This window comes from Saimiri boliviensis, chromosome 20 (genome assembly GCF_048565385.1).
Source record: "Saimiri boliviensis isolate mSaiBol1 chromosome 20, mSaiBol1.pri, whole genome shotgun sequence".
NCBI classification, from domain to species: Eukaryota; Metazoa; Chordata; class Mammalia; order Primates; family Cebidae; genus Saimiri; species Saimiri boliviensis.
The window spans coordinates 5185127-5204542 of NC_133468.1; the positions used below are offsets into that span (position 1 = coordinate 5185127).

The 19416-nt window shown below is 41.4% G+C and overlaps 1 protein-coding gene and 1 non-coding gene across 2 annotated transcripts in view; both read right to left on the minus strand.

Annotated features, from left to right (window-relative positions):
• The window catches only part of RNF130 (ring finger protein 130), a 162971-nt gene that overhangs the window by 12614 nt on the left and 130941 nt on the right, over nucleotides 1-19416 (minus strand). The window lies entirely within an intron of this gene.
• Nucleotides 5597-5737, minus strand: LOC120360464 (U4 spliceosomal RNA). Its single transcript, XR_005576955.1, has one exon. It is a non-coding gene; the product is annotated as a U4 spliceosomal RNA (small nuclear RNA).

The following is a 19416-nucleotide window of genomic DNA, read 5'->3' on the forward strand; positions in this document are numbered from 1 at the left end:
TATAACAATATCTTTTGAATATGAAAAGTTTCAAATTTTGGTAAGGTCAAATTTATTGATTTTTTTTCTTACCATAGTTTGTGCTTTTTGTGTCAGATTTAAGAATTCTAAGGTTACTAAGATTTTCTCTTACGTGTTTATCTAGAAGCTTTATAGTCTTAGTTTTTAATACTTAGATAGTCCACTTCAAGTAAATCTTTGAAAATGGTAGAAAATAAGGGTTGGAGTTCATTTTTTTTTGCATATGGATATCCAATTGTTTCATCGTTGATTGTTTAAAAGATTATCCTTTCCCCCACTGAATTGTCTTGGCACCTTTATGGAAAATCTATTGATTGTAAATGTGTGGGTCTGTTTCTGGGCATTATTCTGTTCCAGCAATCCATTTGTCTGTCTTTATACTGTTAAATTAAATTTAAACTAAACTGCTTCCTTACATATTTTAAGTTGGGCCTAATGGTTTCTCCATACACAGTGAACTATCACCTAACTGGATGTGTAAGAGTGTAACCTACTCTTGTACCAAGAAGCTGAGTCTCAGCCAATCGCAGAAGCTGAGTTTCAGCCAATCACAAGTGGCCAACAGTGCAAACCGTGTTCCGTGAGGCAAAGGCCGAGCTTCATCCATGCAGCTGTTTCGGTAACTCAACACTTCCCTTTTCTATACCTCACTTCCCTTTTTCTGTCCATAAATCCAGCCATGGGGCAGCCCTGGAGTTGCTCTGAACCTATTTTGGTCCTGGCGGCTGCCTGATTCTTCAATCATTCTTGCTCAATTAAACTCTTTTAAATTTAGTTTCTCTCTTTTTTTTTTTTTTTTTTTTTTTTGAGACAGAGTCTTGCCCTGTTGCCCAGGCTGGAGGGCAGTGGCGCGATCTTGGCTCACTGCAACCTCTACCTCCTGGGTTCAAGCAATTCTCTCACCTCAGCCTCCAGAGTAGCTGGGATTACAGGCATCCACCCCCATGCCTGGGTAATTTTTGTATTTTTAGTAGAGACAGGGTTTCACCATGTTGGCCAGGATGGTCTCAAACTCCTGATCTGCCTGCCTTGGCCTGTAATCCCAAAGTGCTGGGATTACAGGCATGTGCCACCATGCCTGGCTAGGTTTTTCTTTTAAGAACACTAACACCATATTGTCTTGATTACTGTAGCCTTGAAATTAGGATTAGAAATTCTTCAACTTGATGGGCATGGAGGTTAGTCCCTAAAAATCTCAACAGATTACCCAACAGATGAGTATTAAATGAAATCATTTCATGCTAGCACACGAGCACCAGGACAACTTCTGTTTTCTTAACTTTTCTATAGTGAAAGTCTTCTGCATTTAAAAAATTGGCATGAAGTCGGAATTGACGGTCAGTACGTGTAATCCCAGCTACTAGGCAGACTGAGGTGGGAGGATCACTTGAGCCCAGGAGTTCAAGCCCAGCCTGGGCAACACAGGGAGACCTTGTCCCAAAACCTAAACAATTTTTTTCGTAATAAATAAAGATGAAATGTAGGCCAGGTACAGTGGCTTATGCCTGTAATCCCAGCACATTGGGAGGCCGAGGTGGGAGGATCACCTGAGATCAGGAGTTTGAGACCTGTCTGGCCAACATGGTAAAACCCCATCTCTACTAAAAATACAAAAATTTGTATGTATAACCTAGATACAGATATGTGCACAAATCATAAGTATCCCATTCAATGACTTTCTACAAAGAGAATACACCCATGAAATAATCACTGCACCAAAGATGGTGGTGGGTACCTGCAATCATACTTGGGAAGCCAAGGCAGGAGAATTGCTTGAACCCAGGAGGTGGAAGTTGCAGTGAGCGAGATCATACCACTGTGATCTAGCCTGGGTGACAAGAGTGAGACTCCATCTCAAAAAAAAAAAAAAAAAAAAAAACCCAAACCAATATAAATAAATAAAAAATGTTAAAATGGGATGAATTCAAAGATGCTTACTATCTATACACAGTAGCAAGGCCCCACATAAAATCTGACCCGTTTCATTTCTGACAAAGGATCCTCAGACCCCAGAAGTATGGGCACAATCCAACAGTGCTAAAAGAGGAAGATGAAAAACAAAGAGCTGATGACAGGGGTTTCCTGCTCTTCAGGATGAACTACAGCCATCTGCGATACTGTGAAACGTTTATTTGGTTTTTATCCAGGCTTCCTGGCCTGAACTCCTAAAGTCTAGAATCTCCACAGTGGTGTCCTTCATGTGCTAAAGAGGTGGGTGAAGGCAGGCAGCCCCCATGTAGCTCCGGGATGGGGCTGACCACCAGAAAGACTAAGGCAGGACTGGAGGGCTGTGACTTTCAGCCTCACCCCCAAATCCTCCAGGGAGGGGAGAGGAGCTGACGGTTAAGTTGATCACCCATGGACAGCAGTTTAATCAGTCATGCCCATGTGATGAACCCTCCATAGAAGCCCAAAGGACTGGGTTTGGGGTACTTCGGGGACAGCTGAACACGTGGAGGTGCCAGTAGAGGAGGGCACTGAACTCCAAACTGCTTCTCATATGCCTTGCCCTATACATCTGTCAACCAAAAAGTGAAATAACAGGCACTGTAACTAGAAACCCATGGTTGGATTTCTTCTGTTTATTTTTTTTAATTAAAAAAATTATTTTTGAGATGCTCTCATTCTGTTTCCTAAGCTGGAGTGGAGTGCAGTGGTGCAGGCCTAGCTCACTGTAGCTTCAACCTCCTGGGCTCAAGCAACTCTCCTGTCTCAGCCTTTCCAGTAACTGGGACTACAGGTATGCACCGCCAAGCCTGGCTAATTTTTAAATTTTTCTTTTGTAGAGCCAGGTCTTGTTATGTTGACCAAAATTCCTGGTCTTACATGATCCTCCCACCTTGGCCTCCTAAAGTGCTGGGATTACAGATGGGAATCACTCCACCTGGCTGGATTTATTCTGAGGCAAGTTTGAAGAGGTAGGTCCAGGAACACAGACTCCATATAGATGGAGAATGTGCCTGAAAGGAGGCTGCATGAGGCACAGTAGATATACATTTTCCAACACGGGGATGCTCGTGGCATGGAAAGGAGGAGTAGTGGAGGTGAGGCAGGGAAGCAGCTTTCCATGCTCGTGATTCTGATTAGTGCTCGGTGATGCTAGCCATACAAAAAGGTAAACGTGCACTTGTGTGGGGTGGGAGAAAGGTTAGGCAACTTAGGGTCTGGTGGGGGTTGACCAATTCTATCCTGTCTTTGTTCTACCTCTGTTAAATAGGTTTATGACTAGTGCCTGCCAGTGAACTACTTGAACTCCAGTCATACAGGCAAGAGGTCAGCTTTATTTATAGGCCTCAGATTTATTATTCATGTGCCCGACTACAGCCATCATGGGCCACTTCTGTTCATATGTACATGCAGTTTCCTCAGATGATGCCTAGGAGAGGGATTGCTGGGTCTCAGGGTGTACATATGTTCAGCTTCAGCAGACACCGACCATGTTCCATAGTGGCTGTGCCAACTCTGAACTCCCACCAGTAAATGAGAACTCCAGTTGCTCTCTTTCTATGCCAATACTTGATATTTTGTTTCTTTCATCTCAGCATTCTGGCAGGCGTATAACGGCATTTCATTATGTTTTAATTTATATTGCCCCAATGACCAAAAAGGACGAACACTTTTCATACATTTGCAGGCTATTTGTTGATCTGTTTCACTCTGAAATGTCTCTTTCTACATTTTCCCATCAGGTTGTCAGTCTTTTTTTTTTTTCTTCTTTTTTCTGACTATGAGTCCTTTGTTGAGTTAAAAGCATTGCAGGTACCTTCTTCCAAAACTGTATTTTGATGAGCAAAGTTTCTTAAATTTAGTGTGGAACAAATTATCTATCTTTTATTTTATGGTTAGGGTTTTTCGAGTCCAGTTTAAGAAGTCTTTGCCTATCTAAAGGTTTTGATGACATTTTACTTCTTAGAAGCTTCGTGGTTTTACCTTTTGCATTGAGGTCTATCATCCATTTCAAGAATTTTTCAGTATACTGTGAAGTAGGAATTAAGATTCATTTCTTTCTTTATAAATATTTGGTGGAGCCAGCACTATCTTAAAAAGACCATCCTTACCCCACTGCTGTGCAGTGTCACCTGTCATGAGTCAAGTGACTGTATGTCACTTGACATACAGCTGTTTCAGAACTCTATTCTGTTCTGCTATCTGTCCATCCTTGCATCAATACCTTATGGTCTTAACTACTGGGGCTTTATCAAAATTCTTGATTTCCAGTTTCTAAGTCCTCTTGCTTTATTAATCTTCAAAATGTTCTTGTTATTCTTGACTACATTTCCACATAAATTCCAGGATCAGGCTGGGCATGGTGGCTCACACCTGTAATCTCAGCACTTTGAGAGGCCAAAGTGGGAGGATTGCTTGAGCCCAGGAGTTTGAGACCAGCCTGGGCAACATGGTGAAATCCCATCTCTACAAAAAATACAAAAAGTAGCCGGGCATGGTGGTGCATGCCTATAGTCCCAGCTACTCAGGAGGCTGAGGGGGGAGGATCACCTGAGCCTGGGAGGTCATGGCTACAGTGAGCCGTAATTGTGCCACTGCACTCCGGCCTGGGTGACAGAGTAAAACCCTGTCTCAAAAAAAATTCCAGGATCAATTGGTCAAGTTTCAATACACACACACTCATACCCACCAACTGGAATCTAACTGAAATCATAGTCTATAAATCACTTTAGGGAGAATTAAAATCTTCATAATATTGTGTCCTTCATTCCATCAACCTGCTATATTTATTTATTTAGGCCATTTTTAATTTATCTCAATAATGCATAATAGTTCTCTGTATAAAAGCCTTGTATATCTTCTCTTAGATATATTCCTCAGTATTTTTTGATGCTTTTGTAAATGATAGCTTTTTGATGATTTCATTTTACTTATTTGTTTATTTAGAGACGAAGTTTCACTCTTGTCACCCAGGCTGGAGTGCAATGGTGCGATCTCAGCTCACTGCAACCTCCGCCTCCCATGTTCAAGCAATTCTCCTGCCTCAGCCTCCTGAGTAGCTGGGATTACAGGCACCTGCCTCTATGCCGGGCTAATTTTTGTATTTTTAAAATAGACGGGGTTTTCCCATGTTGGTCAGGCAGGTCTCGAACTCCTGACCTCTGGTGATCCACCCACCTCGGCCTCCCAAAGTGCTGGGATTACAGGCATGAGGCACCGCTCCTGGCCAAAAATTTCATTTTAAACTGCTTTTGGTTAGTCTATATACAATTGATCCTGTTAAATTTACTTATTAAGAGCTGATTTGCAGAATAAATTGAATTTTCTACATCTAATCGTTTTCTCTGTGAAGAGTGACAGTTTCATTCTTCCTTTCTAATCCTTACATCTTTTATTTCTTTTCCTTGCCATATTGTAATGGCTAACACTGTCAATATAATGTTGAAAGAGAGACAGCAGATAACCTTATTTACAAACTTAGGGGAAAAGGGTTTAATATTTCACTGATAAGCAAAATGTTTGCTGTAGTTTTGAAAAATCCATTATTAGATTAAGTACTCTGTTCCCTAGTTTGCTAAAAGTTCTTTGCTTTTTTTCCATTTATTTATTTAATTATTTTTTTACTCAGTTTCCATAGAGACTGTCAAAAATTGCCAATGCTGACTATATTTCAAGTCGTTATGGCGGGCAACTGGGAAAAGTTTTCAATTAGCAATAATCACACCTTGGATAAACCTCATTGGCTATGATACTGCCACTGCACAAAGCTTAAAAGTTCTTTTCTTTTAAAATCAAGAATGGAGGCTGGGCGTGGTGGCACACCTGTAATCCCAGCAATTTGGGAGGCTGAGGTGGGTGGATCACTTGAGTCCAGGAGTTCAAGACCAGCCTGGACAACATAATGAAACCGTCTTTACTAAAATTACAAAAAAGTAAAGCGGGCATGGTGGTGCATGACTGTAGTTCCAGCTGCTGGGGAGGCTGAGGCATGAGAATCGCTTGAACCCAGGAAGCAGAGGTTGCAGAGAGCTGAGACTGTACCACTGCATTCCAGCCTGGGCAAAAGAGCAAACCACTGTCTCAAAAAAAAAAAAAAAAAAAAAAAAAAAAAATCAAGAGTAGGTGTTGAAGTTTAGCAAATGCTTTTTTGTTTGTTTGGTATGTATTAAGATAAAAACATGGCAACCCCATGACTAATTGTCATTTTGATGATGTCCATGCAAAACTGGATTCCTGTGACAATGTTTCCCATCTGAAGTACTGTACATCTGAACTGGGGCTGTAACACTGACGCCAGTACAGTGTGGGGTGTCAAAATCCATCACAGAAAATCAAGTTTGTTTACCGACTATATCAGAGGGGAGTCTAGGGAGAGCGGCAGTATCCGTTTTTAATCAGCTGTGAAAAGAAGTTGCAGCTCTGCACATTTTCTGTGTTCTATTGTGTGTGTAGCTTTCTGGGATTTTTTTTTTTCTTTTTGGTTGGCATTAATAGATTTTAATGAATCCCTTTTTAAATTACAGTACAGACCAGGCGCAGTGGCTCATGCCTGTAATCCCAGTACTTTGGGAGGCTGAGGTGGGTGGATCACTTGAGGTCAGGAGTTCTGGGCCAGCCTGGCCAAAATGGTGAAACTCCATCTCTACTAAAATACAAAAACATTAGCCAGGCGTGGTGGTGCGTGCCTGTAATCCTAATCCCAGCTACTTGGGAGGCTGAGGCAGGAGAATCACTTGAACCTAGGAGGTGGAAGTTGCAGTGAGCTGAGATCGTGCCACTGCACTCCAGCCTGGTGACAGAGCCAGACTCCGCCTTAAAACAAACAAACCAACAAAAAGCAACAATAAAACTACAGTACAAAGACTTCATAAATGTGATTCAGGCCCCCCACACCCCTGTGACTGCAGAGTACCTTCAAAACTCAGCTGTCCCAGCCAGTACCAACCTGTGAACTTCCCACCATATCACAGGATCTGCTATTCCCCAAACCACTTCCCAGTTTCCTTTCAGTCATCTTTCTGAAGGAGTCAAGACAATAGGGCCTGTTGTGTAGTGAATTTATTATTTTTAGCCTTTAAAATGTAATTTCTATCTCTTGCAATAAATTTGTTTCCCCTTTTTATTTTGGCTTCATTTTATTTAAATTTTCAGGTATTTAGCTCCCCTTTTATATTATTTAAAAAATTTAAAGTTACCTGTTATAAGATGCTCCTTCAGCAGCAAAGAACAAAATTTTACTGTTGTGTATTCTAATTGTAATTTTAAGTTCCATGTGTTTAATCATTGTCTCCTCATTTTAAGACTTTTTTTTTTTTTTTTTTGAGACGGAGTTTCGCTCTTGTTACCCAGGCTGGAGTGCAATGGCGCGATCTCGGCTCACCGCAACCTCCGCCTCCTGGGTTCAGGCAATTCTCCTGCCTCAACCTCCTGAGTAGCTGGGATTACAGGCATGTGCCACCATGCCCAGCTAATTTTTTGTATTTTTAGTAGAGACGGGGTTTCACTGTGTTGACCAGGATGGTCTCGATCTCTTGACCTCGTGATCCACCCGCCTCGGCCTCCCAGAGTGCTGGGATTACAGGCTTGAGCCACCGCACCCGGCCCTTGTTACTGATTTATAACTCAATTCCACTGGGCAGAAAACATACTCTGTAGAGATTTTAATTCTTTTTTTTTTTTTTTTTTTTGAGATGGAGTTTCGCTCTTGTTACCCAGGCTGGAGTGCAATGGCACGATCTCGGCTCACCGCAACCTCCACCTCCTGGGTTCAGGCAATTCTCCTGCCTCAGCCTCCTGAGTAGCTGGGATTACAGGCATGTGCCACCATGCCCAGCTAATTTTTTGCATTTTTTAGTAGAGACGGGGTTTCGCCATGTTGACCAGGATGGTCTCGATCTCTCGACCTCGTGATCCACCCGCCTCGGCCTCCCAAAGTGCTGGGATTACAAGCTTGAGCCACGGCGCCCGGCCTGAGATTTTAATTCTTAAATATTTGTTGAAATTTGCTAAATTTTTTCAAATTTATCATCCAGCATATAGTCTAACTTAGTAAATAATCTATGTGCACTTGAAAAAAATATATACCCTGTAGTTGCTGAAGGCTATATAAATATATATGTTAATTACATCTTGTCTGTTAATTGTGATGGTCGAATCTTCTAGATCCCTGGAGAGCATCTGTCTGATGTTCTATCATTTTACTTTCATTTTATTTTCTATCATCTTACTTTCAACATTTCTGTCTCTTTTCATTAAAGTATGTCAACACATATATGTGTGTGTAAATTTTAATTCTATCTTTGAGTACTTAATCATGCATTTCTATTCATTACTAATATGTTGGGACTTATATCTATAATTGCATTACTTACTTTCCGTTTGTCCCATTGGTCCTATATTCCTCTCTTTTAAGTTTTTTCTTCTTCTTTTGGTTGACATTTTGCTATTACAATTTTCTATTAGTGTATTATATATTATTTTACAATGCTTTTAGTGGCTATGATAGCCTAGAGATGATTTTACTACTTTTTCAGTTGTCACCCTGGAATATGACATGTATCCTTGATTTATTAAAATCTAACATAAGTAAGTGCTTTTACTCATTCCTGGACAATGCAAGTATCTTAGAGCTGTTTTACTTCATTTATCCCCTCCCATCTTTTGTGAAATTGATGTCAAGTGATCCTACAAGGGATGAGTATTCGTGTCTCACACATCGAGCATCACTTAGGTTATCCACCTGTGTCTTCTCTCTGCTCTTTATTCTTCCTGCATCCCTGTTTCCATCTGGAATCCTCTTCCTTCCACCTGAAGAACTAGCTATTAGTATTTCTATTTGCTGGAAAATGTCTTATTTTATCTTTCTTTTCTCTTATTTTATTTTGAGACAGGGTCTCACTCTGTCACCCAGGCTGGAGTGCAGAGGCACAATCATAGCTCACTGTACCCTTGACCTCCTGGGCTCAAGCAATCTGAGGCCTCAGCCTCCAAGAAGCTGGGACTACAGGCGTGTGCAACCACACCTGGACAATTAAAAAAATTTTTTTGTAGAGACAGGGTCTTGCTATGTTGCCCAGGCTGGTCTTGAACTCCTGAGCTCAAGTGATCCTCCTGCCTCAGACTCCCAAAGTTCTGGGACCCATGCTGGGCTAATAGTTTATATTTTTATTTTTTTGTAGAGACAGGGTCTCACCATGTTGCCCAGGCTTGTCTTGAACTCCTGAACTCAAGCGATCCTCCTGTCTCAGCCTCCCAAAGTGCTGGGATTATAGGTGTGAACCGCCATACCCAGTCAACTTAATTTTCAATGGCTTTCTCTGCTATATGTTTAGGTTGGCGGATATTTTTCCTCCCAATACTTGACTATTTTCTGGTTTCCACTGTTTCTGTCAAGATGCCAGCTGTCAGCCTTTCATTGCTACTTTTAGAGTAAAGAATCTCTTTATTGAAAAAGGAAAAACAAAGCTGGCAGACTCAAACTTCCCAATTCTAAGGCTACTATAAAATTATAGTAAACAAGATAGCGTGGTACTGCCATAAAGATAGACATATAGCCGGGCGCGGTGGCTCAAGCCTGTAATCCCAGCACTTTGGGAAGCTGAGGCGGGTGGATCACGAGGTCGAGAGATCGAGACCATCCTGGTCAACATGGTGAAACCCCGTCTCTACTAAAAATACAAAAAATTAGCTGGGCATGGTGGCGCTTGCCTGTAATCCCAGCTACTCAGGAGGCTGAGGCAGGAGAATTGCCTGAACCCAGGAGGCGGAGGTTGCGGTGAGCCGAGATCACGCCATTGCACTCCAGCCTGGGTAACAAGAGCGAAACTCCGTCTCAAAAAAAAAAAAAAAAAAAAAAAAAAAAGACATATAGATTAATAGAATAAAAATGAGAGTCCAGAAGTAAACTCACACATCTATGGCCAATTTATTTTTAGAAAGGGTTCCAAGATCACTCAATGGGGGGAAGAACAGTCTCTTCAAGAAACTGTATTGAGAAAGCTGGAAATCCACGTGCAAAAATATGGAGTTGAATCACTACTTCACACCATATAAAAATATTAACTCAAAATGAATCAAATACCTAAATGCGAGCTCTAAAGTTACAAAACTGTTGGAAGTTTTTGGGATCTCCAATTAGTTAATGTTTTCTTAGCTTTGACACCTAAAGCGCAAGCAGCCAAAGAAAAAATAGACAAACTGGATATCATCAAAATGAAAGACTTGTGCTTTGAAAGATGCTATCAAGAAAACAGATAGACAACTTATAGAATGGAGAAAATATTTGTAAATCACACATCTGATAAGGGTCTAGTATCTGGAATGCAAAAAGAAACACAACTCAACAACAAAAAGACAAACTGATTAAAAAATAGGCAAAGGACTTGAACAGATATTTCTTCAAAGAAGATGTTTAAGTGGCTAACTTCATGCACGTAAAAAGATGCTCAATGTCCCCAGTCATTTGGAAAATGTCAATCAAAACCACGATGAGATGCCACCATTCACACTCATTAGAAATGGCTATAATTTTAAAAAAGGAGGGAGATAACAAGTGTTGGCAAGGAGGTGGAGAAATCGGAACCCTTGTGCATTGTTGGCAGGAATGTAAAGTGGTTCAGCCATTGTGGAAAACAGTTTGGCAGTTCCTCCAAAAGTTAAAACAGAATTATACGACCCAGCAATTCCACTGCTAGGAATATAACCCAAAGAATTGAAAACAAGGATGCAGATATATTCTTGCACACCAATGTTCACAGCAGTATTGCTCATAATGGTTAAAAGATGGAAACAGCCTAAATGTCCATCAGTGGATGAACAAATCGTGGTATAGACATACAATGCACTATTATTCAGCCATAAAAAAATGAAGTGTTGATACATGCTTTCAGTGAATCTTTGTGTAAGAGACAGGGTCTCATTCTGTCACCTATGCTGGAGTGCAGTGACATGATCATGGCTCACCGCAACCCCCAACCCCCAGGCTCAAGTGATCCTCCCACCTCAGCCTCCCAAGTAGCTAGGACTACAGGTCTGTGGCACAATGCCTGGATAATTTTTATATTTTTTGTAGAGACAGGGTTTCGCCACCTTGCCCAGGCTGGTCTTGAACTCTTGAGCTCAAGCAATCCACCCTCCTTGGCCTCTCAAAGTACTGGGATTACAGGCATGAGCCACCGTGCCCAGCACTTTCAATGAATCTTGAAAACAGTATGCTAAGTCAAAGAAGCCAAACACAAAAGGTCACATATTTTGCATGATTCAATTTATATGAAGTACCAGAATACATATATACACACACATATATATGTATGTATGTGCATCATGGGGGCCAAAACACAGATTGGTAGTTGCCAGGGAATAGGCAGAATGCAGAATGGGAAGCTTAATGAGTTTCTTTTTGGGGTGATGAAAATGTTTTGGAGCTAGAGAGAGTAGTGGTTACACATTACTCTCTATTGTGAATATACTTAATGTCACTGACTGAATTGTTCACCTATTCATTTATTTTCACCAAACATATATTCTCATTTCATTTCTTTATTTCCTTTTTTTTTTTTTTTTTTTTGAGTGGGGTTTCACTCTTTTTGCCCAGGCTGGAGAGCAATGGCACAATCTTGGCTCACTGCAGTCTCTGCCTCCTGGGTTCAAGCAATTCTCTTGCCTCAGCCTCCTGAGTAGCTAGGATTACAGGCACCTGCCACCACGCCCAGCTAATTTTTGTATTTTTACTACAGATGGGGCTTCACCATGTTGGTCAGCCTGGTCTCTTTCGCCAGGCTGGTCTTGAACTCCTGACCTTGTGATCTGCCTGCCTCGGCCTCCCAAAGTTCTGGGATTACAGGTGTGAGCCACTGTGCGCAGCCCAAATTGTTCACGTTCAAATGGTTAATTTTATGTTATGTGAATTTCATCTCAATTTTAAAAATTTTAAAAATGGAGATAAAGTATCTTTTTCTCTGCCTTTAAGTTTTTCTGTGCTTCTTAAGAAAATTTACTGTGATGTGCCTTGGTGTGGTTTTGTTTTTCTTTACTCTGCTTTGTGTTCCCAGTACTTTAATTTGTAGTTTGATGTCTTTTGTCAGGTTTGAAAAATTCTGTCATTATCTCTTCAAACACTGCTTCTGCCTTGCCTCGTTCCGTCTTTTCTCCTTTTATGACTTGAATTACACATATATTATCTTTTTTCATCATCTAAAGACTCATTGCTTTTTCTATATTTTTCTTCTCACTTAATTTTTTTGCTTCAGGTCAGATATTCTCTCCTGACCTGCATTTCAGTTCATGAATCCTTTCTTAGCTGTGTTTAAGTTGATGTTACACCATCTATTGAGTTCTTCCTTTCAATTAATACATTTTTCAGTCCTCTAATTACCTTTTGATTCTTTATTTCCAGTTATTTGTCATTGATTGGTCTCCTGAACATACTTATTTTAAAAGTCTATGTTCTTGTACTTCTAATAGTTAGATTTCTTGTGGATCTATTTCTGTTCTTTGTTTTTTCTCCTTTTTGGTCATTTCATCTTATCTCCTAGTATGCCTTTTTTGTTTGTTTGGTTTTAATGGATTGCTGGACAGTAAAAACAGAGATAATCTAACATTGCTGATGTTGATCTTTCTCCAGAGGACTTCCCACTGCCTCTGGAAGTGATGTATCACTTTTAGAATATTAGCATATCACTTTAATCTAATTAGAGATTTAGCAGATTCAAAGTTGGGCTTCTGTCTTTGAGATGAGTCAAATTCTGCTTCAACCTCCAGCTCCAGGCTGTAGCCCTTTGGGGATCCCAGCTGAAGGCCTGGGATGCTTATCAGAGTTCCAAGTTTCATCTCACAAGCCCGGTAAGACTACTTATCTCTCTGTCTTTTGTCACAAGAAAAAAAGTAGTGTTGAATATTGGATTCATACCTCTGTATCTCCCTTTTCTCTAGGATTTTTGCTCAAGTCATCAGTGCATTGACAGCTCTTTAATGTCTTAAAATGTTTTAAAAATACTTTTTTCCCCATATTTCTAGTTCTTGATATGATGGTTGGACCACAAGAAGCTAGTCTGACATTACCAGAAAGAGAAAACTCACAAATTTATTACCAATGGCTTACAGTTTCCTTAATGTGGCTTAAAGTCCCATCTAAACTTTAGAATACTGAAACTGATAAATGGAATTTAAAAATGAAATAGGGCAGTACATTCTGCAAGTCTCTGTAAAACACAAGAACCTGATTATGTCTGTTATCCTATTTGCTGTTTTATGTCTTTCTCAATAAGATCATAAACTCTCCATGGGCACAAGTCTGATATATTTTACTTCAGTTTCTTCACATCGTGCCAATAAATACTCCATTAAATTGAGTTCAGAGTAGGATGTATACTATTCTAATTAGAGTCAATAATTTGTGTCCAAATAGGTTTAACTTAGAACCATCTCAGTATGAAATAAAGAAGGCAATGGTACCAAGAAACACTGAAGAAGCTGGAAATTAACCACCAGTTGTTATTTCTGTACCATTGGTTTTGGTAGTTATACAGCTTTAATGAAGATTTTAAATAACAAATACTCATTGATTGAGGACTGATTCAATATACAATGCATGTGTCAATATTAAAGAGACTGAGGCAGACAGATCTCTATGCACTGATACGGAAAAATCTCCAAATTCTGGAAAAGAATATACGGTTCATATATTCTTTTTGGAAAAATCTATAGTAATCTGTGTTCTTAGTCTTGAATTTAAATAACTGTTTTTGAATTAAGTTCTAGAAAAGAGCAATGGAAGCCCATCTAAGCCTTGAAATTGCAAGCTTGAGTAGGAAAGAATTTTAGACATTTTAAAGGAAATTGTTGATGTGGATGCAAAAAGAGAACAGAATTCTATACAGTAAAGCCATTGAGGAGAAAATTGTCAGGTCACAATGAAAAGCCTAAGTCTTTTTTTTTTCTTCTTCTTCTTGAGATAGAGTCTCCTTCTGTCGCCAGGCTGGAATGCAGTGGCATGATCTTGGTTTGCTGCAACCTCCAACTCCCTGGTTCAGGCAATTCTCCTGCCTCAGCCTCCCGAGTAGCTGGGATTACAGGCACGCACCACCATGCCCAGCTAATTATTGCATTTTTAATAGAGACAGGGTTTCACCATGTTGGCCAGGATGGTCTTGATCTCTTGACCTTGTGATCTGCCTGCCTCAGCCTCCCAAAGTGTTGGGATTACAGGCGTGAACCACCGCACCAGTCGAAAAGCCTAAGTCTTAACTGTTCAAACAAAATGTAATTGTTAGAGTATATTTGTGAAGTCCCTTTCTGAGACTTCTGGACTTCAAAGATGTGATGCTTTCTTCAGAGATGTAATTTTTCTTAGAACATCCTCTGCTAATTTGCTGCTATGGGTGACATATTTCCACTGTTATATGTAACTCTTTCCTCTGGATATACGATAGGGCTTTTTGTTTGATAGAAGAGCCTCAAAAATGTCTTTTCTTTGGGCTAATAGGTGACTGGTTTTATGACTAGGTGCAGGAGAGATTTTGTTTGGGAATGTGTAAAAGGCTATGCTCATACAGACACGAAATCTCCTTGGAAGTACACACAGAAGGCACAGGCAACAGAGACTGCCAGGAGAGGCCGGGATGACTGGGGTCAGGGAGGGCCTAACAGGGAGTTTCCACCTTTCAACCTTTTTTGCTGTTTTTATTTTTTGCCATGTGCACTTATTATTCAGAAAAACAATTTAAAACAATTTCAAAGTAGAAGAAAAAAGGGATAAAGAGAAAAAGGCATAACACTTATGTATAATTTCACAACAACTGGCCTGCAAGGTAGATGTGTCATTCTTATTTCATACATAGAAAAAGTGAGGCTCAGAGAGATAAAATAACTTACTCAAAATCATCAGGCTAGAACTAGAATCCAGGTAAAGCTGAACCCAAAGCCAAGTTATCTTCCAGTCTTATGTGCTCATACTCATAAGTAACTTAGATTGCAGCTATGATTAAACTGCAAAATATATTTAACAGTGATTAACATTTCCTAGTTGCAACACTGTTGACTGATTTAAGAGCTTATGCTGCATAAGAAATGGCAATGTAAATGATAAAACACACTTTTTCTAAGGGAATAGAAATGTAATTAAAATTCAAAAACTTCTCAAGGTCTTTACAAAGGTCCCATGTATCTAAACACTTCTCTTTATTTCTAAGAAATTTAAGTCTTAAGTGTTCAGTGCTATTTCCAATGAAGTAAACAACTAAAGGATCTGACAAATTTTAAGAATTATTTTCACTATGGAAACTTCATTGTGTTCCTATAGTTGGCTTAACAATGTAATGTACAAATTTGTATTATATGTCCCCTTAAAGGAATTAATAATGCTCCAATTGCCTCAATTTTTTTTTTTTTTTTTTTTTTTTTTGAGACAGAGTCTCACTCTGACACCCAGGCTGGAGTGCAGTGGTGTGATCTTGGCTCACTGCAACCTAGGTTCAAGCAATTCTCCTGCCTCAGCCTCCTGGGTAGCTCCCCACCATACCCAGTTAATTTTGTTGTGTTTTTAGTGGAGACGGGGTTTTACCATGTTAGCCAGGCTGGTCTTGAACACCTAACCTCAAGTGATCTGCCCACCTCAGCCTCCCAAAGTATTGGGATTACAGGTGTGAGCCACTGTGCCCCGCCAACAGTCTTCTCAATTCTTACTCATCAAGCGTTCACATGGAGACCAGGCATGGTGGCTCATACCTATAATGCCAGCACTTGGAGAGGCTGAGGTGGGAGGATTGCTTGAGGCCAGGAGTTAAAGACCAGCCTGGGCAATGTGGTGAGACGCTGTCTCTACAACAACAACAACAAAAAATAAGCACACTTGCAGGTTGCCATGCCTGGCTAGTTTTTTTTTTTTTTTTTTTTTTTTTTTTTTTTTTTTTTTAAATTTTTGTAGAGACAGAGTCTCCCAGCTCCTCAGGCTGAGGTGGTAGGACCTCTTGAGTCCCGGAGTTCAAGGCTGTAGTGAACTATGATCACACCACTGCACTCCAGCCTGGGTGACAAAGACAGGGTTCACATGGAGCAAGGCTACAGGGGTAATGTATCTGGCTCTGTAAAAGGGGCTCCTACCCCTGCTCGTCCCCTTTCCTTCTAATTTCTCTGCATCATATCTAGCATGACTGCAGGCCCTGTTTCCAGATCAGGCACATATATTTGCTCACAAATGGCAAAGGTTTATTTTATCACTATGCCTTGAGCTTAATGGTAGCTACAGCTGTTGAAAGTGATAACTGGGCCAGGCAGGTGGCTCACACCTGTAATCCCAGCCACTTTGGGAGGCCAAGGCAGGTGGATCACTTGAGGCCAGAAGTTCAAGATCAGCGTGTCCAACATAGTTTTAAAAAAATGATAACTGGCTAGTATTTTCACGTAAGACTTTAATATAAAACAGGAACGGCCACTGGAGGTGAGGCTGGGCCTTTCTAGGGGCTGCAGGAGTTCTCTCTCAGCCACACCTGTGACACCTATCCTTCCAGTAAGATAAGCAAGGCTCAGTCTCACACCCAGCAGGGTGTGCTGAAAGCATACGGGAAAGCAGTGGGACCCGATGGACCCAAACGCTGTACCATCAGCTGCAAAACCTCAGTGGCCCGGGGCCTATTCTGGGCTGAGTGGTACCTGAGCAAGGCTTGTCTATCATCTGTCCTAAAAAGGGCTCTGATCACCAGATCATCTTTTCATACAAGTAAGGAAAGAAAAAACACTGCTGAGCAACACTGAATGCCAGGCACTTTCACACACACCATGTTTCCACTCCTCACAATGCTATGTTACTCTTACAGTGACTTTTATTCCACTGGTGAGAAAATGGAGAGGTCAAGCAGGACTCACAAAGCGGCAGACATTCTAAGGTGCAGATCAAATCAATATAAAGCACAGATGCGATGCTGGCTTGTGTGTTTAATGTGTTGTCGGTGTAGGTGACAGACTCAAGTGGAACAATGGAAACTCAATTTGCTTTGCCGGAAGCTTATGAGCAGTGTCTGGCCTCAGCAAGAACCTAAATGCTATGTGCCACTGCAGCAAACTGTCATCTGCCCCGGGCAGTGCATGCATGCTACCAGACAGGATTCCAGCTCGAAGAGCCAACGGCGAAGGAACCTGAGCTGCCCGCATTTATAGCTACTCAACAGTGAATGCCCCAGAGGGAAAAAGGCCGGGGCAGGGGATATTTAAATGGGCGGGGGTGGGGGGAGGGATTCTGCCAATCACTCCCCACTGTAGCATCTGCCCAGCTGGGAATGACAGAATATGACTGATGTTCCTTCAGTAAGTCTCAGTTCTCCTGTGCTTCCCAGCAGCATTTCACCGTGCTCCGAGGGACTTTCAAATGCCATTTTGACAATACTGTTTCTTACATTTATAAATAAACCCCAAGCTCCTACACAGCAACCCCCCAACAGTTATGGTAAGTATGTGACCAAAGGCCACGTGCTGGAAACTCACTTTTTTTTTTTTTTTCTTTTTTTTGAGACGGAGTTTCGCCCTTGTTACCCAGGCTGGAGTGCAATGGCGCGATCTCGGCTCACCGCAACCTCCGCCTCCTGGGTTCAGGCAATTCTCCTGCCTCAGCCTCCTGAGTAGCTGGGATTGCAGGCACACGCCACCATGCCCAGCTAATTTTTTGCACTTTTAGTAGAGACGGGGTTTCACCATGTTGACCAGGATGGTCTCGATCTCTTGACCTCGTGATCCACCCGCCTCGGCCTCCCAAAGTGCTGGGATTACAGGCGTGAGCCACCGCGCCCGGCGTGAAACTCACTTTTGATCTGAAATGAAAGCAAGTGTTCGTGCGTTTGAATTTGGAATGATCTTTCCCTGTCCACATTTCTAGGCTGTTCTTGCCGTAGCCACATGGGACGTGTGTGTGGTTATGGGGAAGGAAGCCTTCACGGGGAGGGGCTGCCTCAGGCCCTCTTCCTGCTCACCTTTGGTCAGGCAAGACAATGGACATTTCCCCTAAAAGGAACTTTTATTAAAAAAAAAAAAAAACCAACAACTTTAAGGTAAAGAAAGTGGCTAAGTTCTACAAAAGTACTAGCTTTCTGCCTGGTATTCCTGAAGCCTCAACAGACTGGCCAGTACAGCACACCCATCAGGCATCTTTTTAGCAGCTGGGTTTGCCTTTACCTTTTCTTTAGCCTCAGGCCTATCTTGGGGCCCGCTGCACCCTAGCTCCTGTTATTTCCACTTGTTTTTTTCAATCACTTGGTAAAGAAAGTACTCTCCTTCCAGGATCTCAACCCCTTTCTCCCTCTGAGCATGCACTGTTGAGTGCGCACGTGCACACTGATGCAACCCTACTATACTGAATGAATTCTTCAGAGAGGGCTCCATACTTGGGTTTCTAGAATTTTCTCATCACGGACACAGCCGTCTTCACCATTCTTGTTTCCTGGTTTGTTTGGCGAGGCAGTTTCTAGATTGAAATGTTTTAAACTAGCATATCTACGACCTTTCCTTAGTAACCCCACTATTTTACTCTTTTCAGGACCAGTCTGCATTCAGATGATACCTTCCAAAATGCAAGAGCCCACAGGAAAGTTGATGCCCTATAACATCGCTGTCCAGCCCTAGGACACTTCTCTCACCCGCCTTTTCTACATCATGCTCTGCACATTCAGGGCCACTGCTCAGGATGCCCCACAGCCTGACCCTGACGCTTGGTGAGCTTCTCTAAGAGGCAAATAGAATGGGGTTGGAACACAGACCCTGGGGCTAGCTTATGCATTGAAATCCAGCCTCTGCTACTTACCAGCAGGGCAAACCTTGGCAAGTTACTGGATTTCTCTAAGCCTGTACCTTGTCTGTAAAATGGAGTTAAGAGGATGCAAAGATTTAATGAGTTAATACAGGAAAATGCTTAGAAGAGTACCTAGCATACAGTTAAACACTGTATGTGTTATTATTACTGTACACTTTTTTTTTTTTTGAGACGGAGTCTTGCTCTATCACCAGGCTGGAGTGCAGTGGTGCGATCTCGGCTCACTGCAACCTCTGCCTCCCGGGTTTAAGCAATTCCCCTACCTCAGCTTCCTGAGTAGCTAAGACTACAGGCACACACCACCACGTCTGGCTAATTTTTAGTGTTTTAGTAGAGGCGAGGTTTCCCATGTTGGCCAGGATGGTCTCGATCTCTCGACCTTGTGACCCACCTGCCTTGGCCTCCCAAAGTGCTGGGATTACAGGCGTGAGCCACTGTGCTCTACCTGTACACTATTATTAAACAATAGTGTATCTATGTATATATATTCAAGTATATAGTAGGTATACATTGATACAGCACATATATACTATATATGGTATCTATATATATCTACACAATATGCTATTATATATTACACATACCGTATATCTATATACACAGACCATATATGCACATGTGAATATGACTGTATGCGTGTATATGTAGCTCAGCCC